Raw genomic sequence first — 11,650 nt, 5'->3', positions numbered from 1 at the left:
GTGTGGTGGGTAATAGAAGATTTATAAGCTACCTTTCATTTATAACTTTTGATGATTTTGTGAGCTTTCATGGGGCTTTTAATTTCCTGTAATTGAGGTGCATGTTTGGTCTTTTGCTCTTTAAATAACTCAGCTGTGAGGAGACACTTCCATTTGAAATTCAAGAACTGACTTAATTTCTGCCATAGAGACATTATTTCTCCCCTCTGTAAAATTCATTTCTCTAAGTGGGTTGTCTCAATACAAACTACCTTTTATTTTCTTGGTGTACTGACTGTGGTGCTCTGCTCATAAGTGCACCATAACGAGGGTTGTAGGACATGCTAGGAATACAAAATGGTATATCATAATATTACCACAAAGGAATATCACTAAAGTTGGCTTTCATATGAAGGCAATAAATATTACTTCTTGTGGGTTAGAAGACCAAATATGCATGGAGCTGCCTATTTTGGATGCTTTGGTTTATTTCTATAAATTAATGAAATTTTATTTATCACATGTCCCTCCTTATGTATAATTCTGTACAATATGCTGACACCTCTACAAATGGCTGTCTGTGCTTACAGCGTACTACCCATTGCTAGTTTGGCCTGCACCCATTCCTCCTGTTGATGGAAATGTATACATTGGCTCTCCTGTCAAGAACATTCATCACCCACTGCTCTGCATTCTTGAAGATCAAATGACATGGGCCATGCTGTATGTGGGGAGCAATGTTTCAGAATTCCTTTGATGTTGCTCCTTGTGACAATGGCTAAATCCAAGCTTTTGCCATTTGACCAAATGCCAAATGTGTTAGCCTGAATCTCTATGATCCTATAGATAGCTGGATGGAAAAATAAGATACAACCACTGCAAAAACCTATTTTCCAGGGCTAATTAAGGTAAAGTTTTGATTAATTGAAAAGTTAGCTGAGCAGCGTGTTCTTGCTAATTAGGAGCTAACGTATAACACTTTAAAAAATTCATTTAATATATACTTTGTGCCATCTATGTAGATAGTATTAAGTATTCAAAGAGGGGAAATGTTCCTATATTCTTTGTATCCAAAGCACTTTCTGATTTTCTTCTAAAATTACTTCTGAAAAATTTTTTCTACTTGTTCTAGTCCTTTTTAAGGCTTTTTTGTTGTTTCTGTTACTAAGATGTGATCATGCAGAATATGTATTTTGAATTAATTTTTATTCATTTAACATTACAAGAATTTAACCCAAGTATTCTGTTAAGTGTATATGACGGTGTGCTTAAACATTCCCTTATTTGCTTAAAATTTGGATTGTTTCCACTTGTTTTCCATGATAAAAATACTATGAAGAAAAGTTTTACATATAGAGGTAAAGACAAATTTTCATATGTGGAATTATTGGATCAAAGAGGGCACTTTTAAATGGTCAATATTATCAATATATTAATTGCAATTGCTTTCCAAAGGAGTAGTACCATTTTATACTCCTTCTCTCATTGTGTGACCGTAAGTTTCTCCTTACTATCTTCATCAGCATTGGATTTTTGTTTGTTACCTTTTTTTGCATATGCAACAGGCAAAGTTCTTTAGAAAAAAAAAAAGGTAACACTATCTATTGAATTCACACAATAATCTTATGAAGTCAACAGTTTACAGATGAATAGATACTGAGATGATTAATTGACTTGCCCAAGTTCATTTAAGTATTATTAGAGCTGGACTTTGATCTTGCTTCTTCTGAATCCGGCCCTGTTGTGTGTTTCCACTCTACCACAGCTGCCCGCTAAGTAACAGGAAGGGTAGAGGCTAATAAGCCCTTCAAGATAAGCTTGAAGAAGCTCAGTGGTTAGTGTGTATCAAGGTAGAATAGATGAGCAGGACTGGAGAGTAAAATGTCCAAATGACTGTTTCTTAAAAACCAAACATTTCCTCAAAAAGAGTGAATAATTTTGATTAATTTATACATGCTGTTTCACTCATCCATATGCACATTAAAAAGGTTTAAAAAGAAAAAAAAAAGTATGTTATTTAATGGTGGCTAGGTGTTGGAATATTTTAACTAAATTCAGATATACATGAGTAACTCCAGTTGGAAGTTGTTCATGCATATCTGAAGGCAGAATGTGGCCTTTTGACTTTAGCCTATTAAACACAAGAAAATTCATAGTTAAAATTCCACTCTCAGCTTCCCAGCCAAGATAGGAATGGCCCCAGCCATAAAACATGATGGACAAGGCTGCCACCAGTCCCAATAATCTGTTGGCATTATAGAGCAGGGTAGGCAAACCACAGTAAATCAAGGCCTCGCCTTCATTTTTCAAAAAGCCAAATGGATTAAAAGTGTGTGCATTACCCTTCACAGTGAGAAGGCAGACAGGTTTTGCAACAAGCTGGAGGATGGTGTGTGGAGTAAATAACAATGCCTCTTGGTCGGAGGCTGTTTGATTGTTCCAGGTGTCCATTTGGAGGGTCATCTTGAGAAAGGGACTTGGGACTATGTGCTTTCTTATTCTTTGCAGGGATGAAAAAGAGGAAAACCCAGTTTGGAGGTCCTAGTCTGTAAAATGGCAGGATCTGCCAGCCTTGGCACCACAGAGTGTGGTTTTGGGCAGAGCAGTTTGTGCTTCCATTTATCTGGAGTTTCCTGGTGTGTAGAAGCCCCACCCCTGAGCACAGCAGGAGGTTAGCGATGGGCTCACCTCCTTAGATTATGAAACCCCATTGTCTAATCAGACCATTCCATAATGGATATTAAAAACAAACAAAAAAACAAAACAACAAACCACCAGTATTTTTTTTTCAAAGAGATGATTGTGACCATGGATGGCTGAAATAATGTCTTGTTAAAATGACTCAATTCCTTTTAGATAATTGCAAAGGCGGCTGGTTTCTTCAGGCATTCAGATGAGCTCCTCTAGAAGCTTTTTGCAGGGCAACGAAACTGCTTTGGTGCCTCCTTCAGGGCTGAGACCATGATTTGGATTCACCCTGCCTTAAAGGAGAAAAGTTGGAAGCAGCAGGAGGCATCTGTAGAGAAGTAGTGAAGTGAACGTCTCTCTAGGTCCCTTGTTTTGTAATCAGATTTTAATCAGTGAGGAATCCTGAAAAAATAACAGAAAGCAGTTTGGAAGCAGCTTTCACTACAAAACTGTATAGTCATATCTCCAAGCCACCAAAGTATTTTCACAGCCATTTGCCTGAAAGGTCAGGCAGTAAATAAGCATATTGTCCACAGCACTGCCTGGAACCGGAGTCTCGTTTTGCTGGAGGCATTAGGGGAAAGGCAAGAAAGCTCAGCTCCAGGGGTACTGCCCCCTAGTCTAGTCTAAATGGCTCTTCTCTCTGACGTGACTGGAGTGTTCTCTGTCACCTGTACACACTGCCTGCAGTGATAACATTCATTCCCCAGGCTCAGGCCCCCTGTGACAGTCAGGAATGCGCGGAAGTGGCCAGAGTGGGACAAGATGGCTGCCCTGCCCAGCCCACCGCTGGCCGGATGTGGAGCTGGGAGGAGCTGACCCTCATTTTGTCCCATGTTGTCTTTGGAAGACTTTCGTTTGGGTTTTGACTGGGTGGTCCCTTAGGCCTCCGAGTACATTCCAAATATTTCCAAAACGTTCTGAGAAATGGTGGTTCAACTAAATGAACATACTCTCCTGACTAATGTGGGAAGCTGCGTGGCACTGGCAGTTCCTCCTTCACATCCCCCACTTTCGTTGACACACATTGAATGTGTCAATCTGAAGTTCTAAGATTCTGGGTACAGATTTTTTTTATTTTACAGCCCCTTATGGTGTAATGCTCAGTGGTTTCCAGGCATTTTGGATGGCTTACTGGATTCAGAAAAGGTTTTTAAGCAGATACTCCCAATACTTGTTATTTGTAAATTATATATATGTTATATGTACTATTGAACTAACATAGTAATTAAAAACAGACAAAGAGAAAATGTTAACGAATGAAGCAAAGAGTTTGGGGCGGTGGCTCACGCCTGTAATCCCAGCATTTTGGAAGGTCGAGGCGGGTGGATCACTTGAGGTCAGGAGTTGGAGACCAGCCTGTCCAACATGGTGAAACTTCATCTCTACTAAAAATACAAAAATTAGCTGGGTGTGGTGGGGCAGGCCTGTAATCCCAGCTACTTGGGAGGCTGAGGCAGGAGAATTGCTTGAACATGGGAGGCGGAGGTTGTAGTGAGCCGAGATCACACCACTGCACTCCAGCCTGGGTGACACATCAAGACTCTGTCTCAAAAAACAAAAAACGAAAAAGAATGAGGAAAAGATGAAATAATATTATTTTCTTGATGGTACAAAACCCTTTTTGCTTTCTGCTTTCCTATTAAGGTTGTATACTCTTTTTATATTTATATGTAACTGAACTGAATATGCTTCATTTGAAAAGTTTGGTATAACACTTTGTGACACAATTCAAAAGTCTGCTTCTAAGATCAGTCTATTTTGATACCTGGCTTTAGTGATTCTCATGGCTAAAACAATACTACAGAAATAATGCAAGAAGGGCATTATTGGCTGTAATTGCTAAGTTAGACTCACTTTTTCACCCACATCCACCAGCTATGCAAAGGGTCTGTTGAAAGTTTACCAATACATTTTCATCTGCCTTGGGTCAATCAATAGTTCTTATATTCTAATCAAAGTGCTTCCCATTGACCAAACCCAGAGAAAGTCAGAAGGCAAAGAAGTCTGATTGATGCACCATTTTTACATAGATATGTAGAGACAGAGACAGATAAAGATATATTCAGTGTTCTCTAAAATTGTACATTTGAAAGATTTTTAAATAATTTAGAAAAGCCCCACTTCTCAGTTTTTTTATACTTTATTTTTATTGAGGTAAAATAGACATTTAAAATTTACCATCTTTACCATTTTTAAGTGTACAGTTCAGTGGTAATAAACACATTTATATTCTTGTTTTCCCTCTCATCTCTCCCTCTTTCCTGTCTTTCCTGGTCTCTAGCAATCATCCACTTTCTTAGCTCCCACATGAGTGAGAACATGTGCTATTTGTCTGTCTGTGCTCGGCTTATTTCACGTAACATAATGGCCTCCAGTTCCATCCATGTTGCTGCAAATGACAGAATTTTATTCTTTTTTATGGCTGAATAATATTCCATTATATACATATGCCGCATTTTCTTTATCCATTCATCTATTGATGGACCCTTAAGTTGAACCCATATCTTGGCTATTGTGAATAGGGCTGCAATAAACATGGGAGTGGAGATATTCTTTTAATATATTGATTTCCACCCTTTGTTTTTGGACATAAAGATATGTCCAAAGCTCTCTGAAATTGTACATTTAAAAGGTTTTTTGTTTGTTTGTATAAGAGATGATATTGCTGTGTCACCAGACTGGAGTGCAGTGATACGATCATAGTTCATTGCAGCCTCAACCACCTGGGCTCAAGCAATTCTGCCACTTCAGCCTCCCAAGTAGCTGCGACTACAGGCAAGCACCACCATGTTCAGCTAAATTACAAATTTTTTATAGAGTCTGGGTCTCACTTTATTGCCCAGGCTGGTCTTGAACTCCTGGACTCAAGTGATTTTCCCACCTTGGCCTCCCAAAATGCTAGGATTACAGATGTGAGCTAATGTGCCCAGCCTGCATTTAAAATATTTTAAAATAATGTAGAAAAATTCCATTTCTCAGTTTTCAGCACATGCACGTATCAGAATTTTTAATAATGGTAACACTGTTTTCAGAATCAACATTTCTCAGTGGTGGAAACAATTCTAAATATTCACCTTCAAAGTGTCCTCTCCATAGCATACATTTTTTTTTTTTTTTTTTTGTCAAAGCAGTCAGTTTCTCATTCATTGGTTACAATTCAGTACCTTTATTTTTGCAGAGCTGTTAGGTTGCATATTCCAGCAGCTTCTTGCCACCATGGAAATCTTAGAAAATACTTTTTACACAGTAATGTGACAGAAGGGGGCTCACCTGATAAGCCATTTTGGTTTATTTCTACTAGGTAGGATTACCTTTTAGGAATAGCTCAGGCAAATAGTGAGGGGAACAAGTGGATCCATCTAAGTTCCTGCAAGTAATACCCGGTACACTGGAGTGGGGTAACTGAAGAAGAGTTGAATAAAGGCGGTTACAAAGGCATGTGCACAGTTCAGAGGAACCAGCAGTGGTAGGGAAGCAGTAGCAGGGACCCTTCCTGCTTTCTCCTAAGCCTGAAGGGGTAAGGAGAGGATGCCATGATCCAAGCCCAAGGAGAGAACTGGAGCTCTAGGAGTGGGGGCATGGACTGCAGCTGTGACTTTGGTAGAGGGATTGTATTAGTTTGTTCAGGTACCATAACAGACTAGCACAGATGTGATAACTTAAGCAACAGAGATCTATGTTCTTACAAGTCCAAGATACAGGTGCTGGCAGGGTTGGTTTCTTCTAAGGCCTCTCTCCTTCCAGTCTTCACATGATCTTCCCTCTGTGCCCACACCTGTGTCCAAATTTCCTCTTTTTATAAGGCCACTGGTCATATTAGATTAGGGTCCCACCTAATGATCTCATTTTAATTTAATTACCTCCTTTAAGGTCCCATCTTTAAACACAGTTACATTATGAAGTACTGGGGGTTAGGAATTGAACATATTAATTTGGGGGGACTTAATTCAGCCCATGACATGGACACTGCCAACCTGTGGCCCACAGGGAGGAAGCATTAATCAATCTTTGCTCCAGCCTGCCTGGCAGCCTACTGGTCTGCCAGCATCTCTCATTGGCCAAACCAGATGGAAGTCAGAGGCAAGTAAGCTTGTTTAACGCCACCCTTGAAGGTCAGTCTCTTGAGATACAGACAGCAGAAAAGAGTAATCTGCAGGAACAGAGAGTTTCCAGCTCACAAAGTCACTGAGCTGAACTTAGAACACAGAGATTTCATGACAGGCTTATGAATGATTTCATGTAGAAAAGGGAAAGAAAGAGCCAGGGTGTTTGGTTTTGTGGATCGCACAAGAGATGCTGATTTCAGGGAACTGCTGTTACTAGGCTCAGCATTGCAGTGACAATTGGAATCTCTTGTATGGTGCTAGTCCTTGTGAGAATGAGAAAACCGCATCCCCTATGGGCAGACAAATGAGAAAACATTGCCTTCTGCTGGACCAAGCAGTCTTTCTGGTACACAGCTTTTGGTGAGCAACCTGTTCACCCTACTCAGCCAAACACGCACTGTATGACCCTGTCAGCACCCCTTACCATGGGCTCAGCTGGATGGCCCACACCCTGCCAGTCCTCTCTTTCCAGCCCCCAGCAGGAACAACTTGAGGACAAATTTTGATGTTGTGCTTGCTATAGTCTGCAAACTGCCAGCCTCCTAGTTCCACATGGAAAAAAAAATCATTAAGCCATGAAAACATTCACATCTATCACTGGCTGTTTTATTAAATCATTCAAGCCCCTTGTGTTGGCAGTTTCTGGCTGATCTGAACTTAAATATTTGGTGGATCTTCCACCTAAAGGGAGTAATTAATGTTAATTTAGATCATTGTTCCTTGTTAGCACTTCTGGGAACCCCATTTTGAGAGTTTAGAATTATTAGCAAAAATGAATATAAGCATTGGCTACAAGCATTGAATTTTTTTCATCCATCGAACAGACTGCAGCTTGCAGTGAGAAAGCTACACACTGCACAACTATGGGGGTGCCATTCACATAGTCATTGTACATTTGTATGGGCTTTCTGACAATTTTCTAGCAGATGGCAGTAAAGACTTCTAAGAATAGTATGCCTCCTTCATCCCCAATTGATCTAAAGTTGCAGTTTGAGTAAGTGGCAGGTTAGGTATCCATGTGTGTGAGGCACTAGGAGTGGGGCTGGGGGAAAGGAAAGGACCCAGTGAAGACAAAGGTGTAATACCCATTTCTCAGTACAGTGGAGGAGGGAGACATATGGGCACCTCCTTATGAAGCCTCAGCTTCAGAATAATACCCAGATGCACTCCTTCCATCTGCCCCACCGTCTCTGGTTCTGTGATGAGGTGTGAATGAGGAGAACATTCCACCACCCCACTCAGGCAGTGGCAACATTGGGCTATTAAAGCTATTCTTCAGGCTTGAAGGGCCAAGACTCTGAGAGACCCATGATAGCCACTGCCAGGTCAGGATAGGGAGAGTCGCAGAGACACAGGGGACTGGGGTGGATGGTGAGCACATGGCAGGCCCTGGAGCAGCATGGTTGGTTCCCCAGTTGCCACAGCTGTCTTTTGAAGCCACTGGAACAACACTCAATGCACCAGAGCCCCTGTAACCGTGAACTGCATCCTTGTTTAGCCAAACCTAGTTTCCTCTTTTTAGGAGAAAGGAGGGGAACTCTTTTGCAGTATCCACAAAGCCAGTACAACTACACATGGGAAGCCACTTATATCCCTGCTACCCTAAGCCTAGCTCCCTGCTGCCCATGAGGACTAGCCCCCTCTCAGCTGCATTCCTCAGGCTCTCTGCTGGTCTTTGCCAATACTCATCCTCTAACCCATGGGCTCTTCCTACTGTTTTTTTTATGACAGATGCAGCAAAGAGGTCATTATATAAGGATTCTTTTACTTGAGAATAGGATTCTGACCCTCCATGCATGAAGAGCTTGTGGCAGATACTAGATTGCAGTAAGATGAGGTGGAATGGAAGGTGGGCACATGGAGACAAATGGAGTTCGCAGCACCGATCAATGGTGCAGAGGGCCAATTGGAGGACGAAACAGATGAGATGAATTAGATTGGGGAATTCACACTTCCCCATGACCACAGAAGGTTGAAGCTCTTTTCATTCTCAAAAACTCAAAAGCATTTATTTTAGAAATTTAAGAATTAACTCATGGTTAATGAGATGGTTCAACTGGTGAGGATGAGTCCCTGTGCTCTGTGAAGTGCTTTTCTTGGGAGGCACTTGAAAAATACCTGGGAAGATCCAGAGGCTGCTGCATTTGAGTTTCTGTGGAAAGCTGGATTTGTGGCCTCAAAGATAGTAACTCACTGCTAACATCGTAGAAACATTGCTGTTTCCTTAATTTAATACATGCCAAAGTTGGTGGCTGAGAGATTGTATCTTACAAGCCTATTACCAGCCGATTTACTAGGCCTTCAGGGAACAGCTTTGGAAAGGGGATGTTAATCAATCGTTCATTTTATCTTCTTTTTCTCCTACACTTTTTACTTTCTCTTACTTATATTATTTTCTCACTTATCTTACTAAGTCTTTCTTTTCTACTTCCTTTCTCTCCTTTATGTCACCCTCTCATTACTTCTCTTTATATATTTTTTAGGATTTTCCACTTCCACACCCTTCCTGCCCTTCAACTGTTTCAAACTTTTAGCACATTTCACATGACAGTGAGACATAAGCAGACTTCATGGGGCAAATTTATGGCATCACAAAATGTCCGTTCTTGTGGAGAGTACTTGCTCTCTTATGGCAGAATTACTTCTCTTCTTTAATATGTGGTTCTCTTTTGCTTCTGGGTAAAGAGTAGGAGGAGAACCAACTTGCTCACCACCTCCAAACTCCCACACAGAGCAAGGTATCAGAGTCTGAGCAGTGTGAGCTGGGCTAAGGCATTTGCATGGCAAAGTGGGTGGTGCTAGCAATGGGAGATTGGTTGCACACAGAGGGAGTGAGCAATGGGTAAGTGTATTAGTCAATTCTCACATTGGTATAAAGAACTACCTAAGACTGGGTAGTTTATAAAGAAAAGAGTTTTAATAGACTTACGGTTCTGCATGTAGGCTGTACAAGAGGCCTGGTAGGGAGGCCTCGGGAAACTCACAGTCATGGCAGAAGGCAAAGCAGAAGCAAACATATCTTCACATGGTGACAGGAGAAAGAGCTAAGGGGGAAATGCTACACACCTTTACACAACCAGATCTTGTGAAAACTCACTCACTATCATGACACCAGCAAGGGAGAAGCCCACCCCTATGATCTAATCACCTCCCACCAGGTCCCTCTCCCAACACTGGAGATCACAATTCAACATGAGATTTGGGTGGGGACACAGAGCCAAACCATATTAATAAGTAGATCAAAGATATTGGGAGCCAGGCTTCTTACCATCAGAAAATAATTACAAAAATGGGAAGGGGCCAGTCACAGTGGCAAACCCAGCATTTTGGGAGGCCGAGGCAGCAGGACTGCTTGAGTCTAAGAGTTTGAGATTAGCCTGGACAGCATAGTCAGACCCTCTCTCTGAAAATTAAAAAATAAATTAGCTGGGTGTGGTGTTGTGTGCCTGTAGTCCTAGCTACTTGAGAGGCTGAGGTGAGAGGATTGGTTGAGCCCAAGAAGTTGAGGCTGCAGTGAGCTACATAATGGCACCACTGTACTCAAGCCTGAGTGATAGAGTAAGACTCTGTCTCCAAGAAAGAAAAAAAGGAAAGGGAAAATGAAATCTGTGGTTGAAAATACATGCTTTCCAATATTTACAGACAAGGTATAAATATGTGTGTGGACATATACATGCACATACACACACATACACTCCCTAACCCTGTCTACTGAAAAGGCTTGGGAACAGTGACATGCAAGTAGCAAAGAGTATACCTAGTACCCAAACCTTAGCTTCTAAATGTCATTCTCCATCAAAGGAAACTAGGGCTGACCGGGCGTGGTGACTTATACCTGTAATCCTAGCACTTTGGGAGGCCGAGGCGGGTGGATCACTTGAGGACCAGCCTGGTCAACACGGCAAAACCCCGTCTCTACTAAAAATACAAAAATTAGCTGGGCTTAGTGGCACACGCCTGTAATCCCAGCTACTCAGGAGGCTGAGGCATGAGAATTGCTTGAACCCGGGAGGCAGAGATTGCGGTGAACTGAGATCATGCCACTGCACTCCAGCCTGGGTGACAAAGCAAGACTCTTTTTCAAAAAAAAAAAAAAAAAAAAAAATACAAAATAAGCCTGAAACATCTTGTGGTGCCAGTAGGCAAGGCGATCCTTAAAGAATGACAGGGACATGTCTAAAAAACACAGAGGCTGGCTTGCAGAGCTCCACCGGGCCTAACTGGGGATAATTTGAATATCACAAGTAATGACTGCAAGCGATTAGAATCCATTGAGTAAAACAGGAAATTCTGAGTCCATACTCATATAAAGTAAATGAATAAATTAAAAGTTTGAGGACGTTTAGGGTATTTCCATGGTTTCAAAGCACTTCCTCACAAAATACTTATTAACTGCAAAGTGTGAAAGGTAACTTTACAGTGGAGATGCCTGGCAGACACCACCTTAATTAAGTGATCAAAGAGAGCATCATAGGTAAAGAAACAGTGGAATCACTCACCTCCTGATGGGGTGCAGTGAGGAGAACACAGCTTCACTTTGTTGATATTCCTGCCAAAAAGTTTCTGCAACGCAGACACTTCAAACAAACCAATCTGAGATACTCTGCAAAATCACAGGCCCATAATCTTCAACTGCGTCAAAGTCATGAAAGTCAAAGAAAGACCGAAGAGCTATTTCAGACTGAGAGAAACTTAAGAGACATAATTAATATGTGATTTTGAATTGAATCTTTTTGCAATAAAGAACATTACTGGAATAATTGGTGAAACTTGACTGGGTACACACACATACACTCCCTAACCCTGTCTACTGAAAAGGCTTGGGAACAGTGACATGCAAGTAGCAAAGAGTATACCTAGTACCCAAACCTTAG

General features: G+C 41.3%; 1 long non-coding RNA gene across 1 annotated transcript in view; it reads right to left on the bottom strand.

Annotated features, from left to right (window-relative positions):
- Positions 1 to 2,739: 2,739 nt before the first annotated feature.
- LOC105547775 overlaps positions 2,740 to 11,650 on the bottom strand; it is a 14,474-nt gene continuing 5,563 nt past the window's right edge. Inside the window, exon 2 of the long non-coding RNA XR_001007268.1 lies at positions 2,740 to 3,069. This is a non-coding gene — a long non-coding RNA (uncharacterized LOC105547775). The remainder of the gene's footprint in view (positions 3,070 to 11,650) is intronic.

The sequence above is a fragment of the Mandrillus leucophaeus genome, unplaced genomic scaffold, assembly GCF_000951045.1.
Source record: "Mandrillus leucophaeus isolate KB7577 unplaced genomic scaffold, Mleu.le_1.0 Scaffold110, whole genome shotgun sequence".
In the NCBI taxonomy this organism is placed as follows: Eukaryota; Metazoa; Chordata; class Mammalia; order Primates; family Cercopithecidae; genus Mandrillus; species Mandrillus leucophaeus.
Note: the sequence above shows the minus strand (reverse complement) of the source record. Positions and strands in the feature narration are given on the sequence as shown.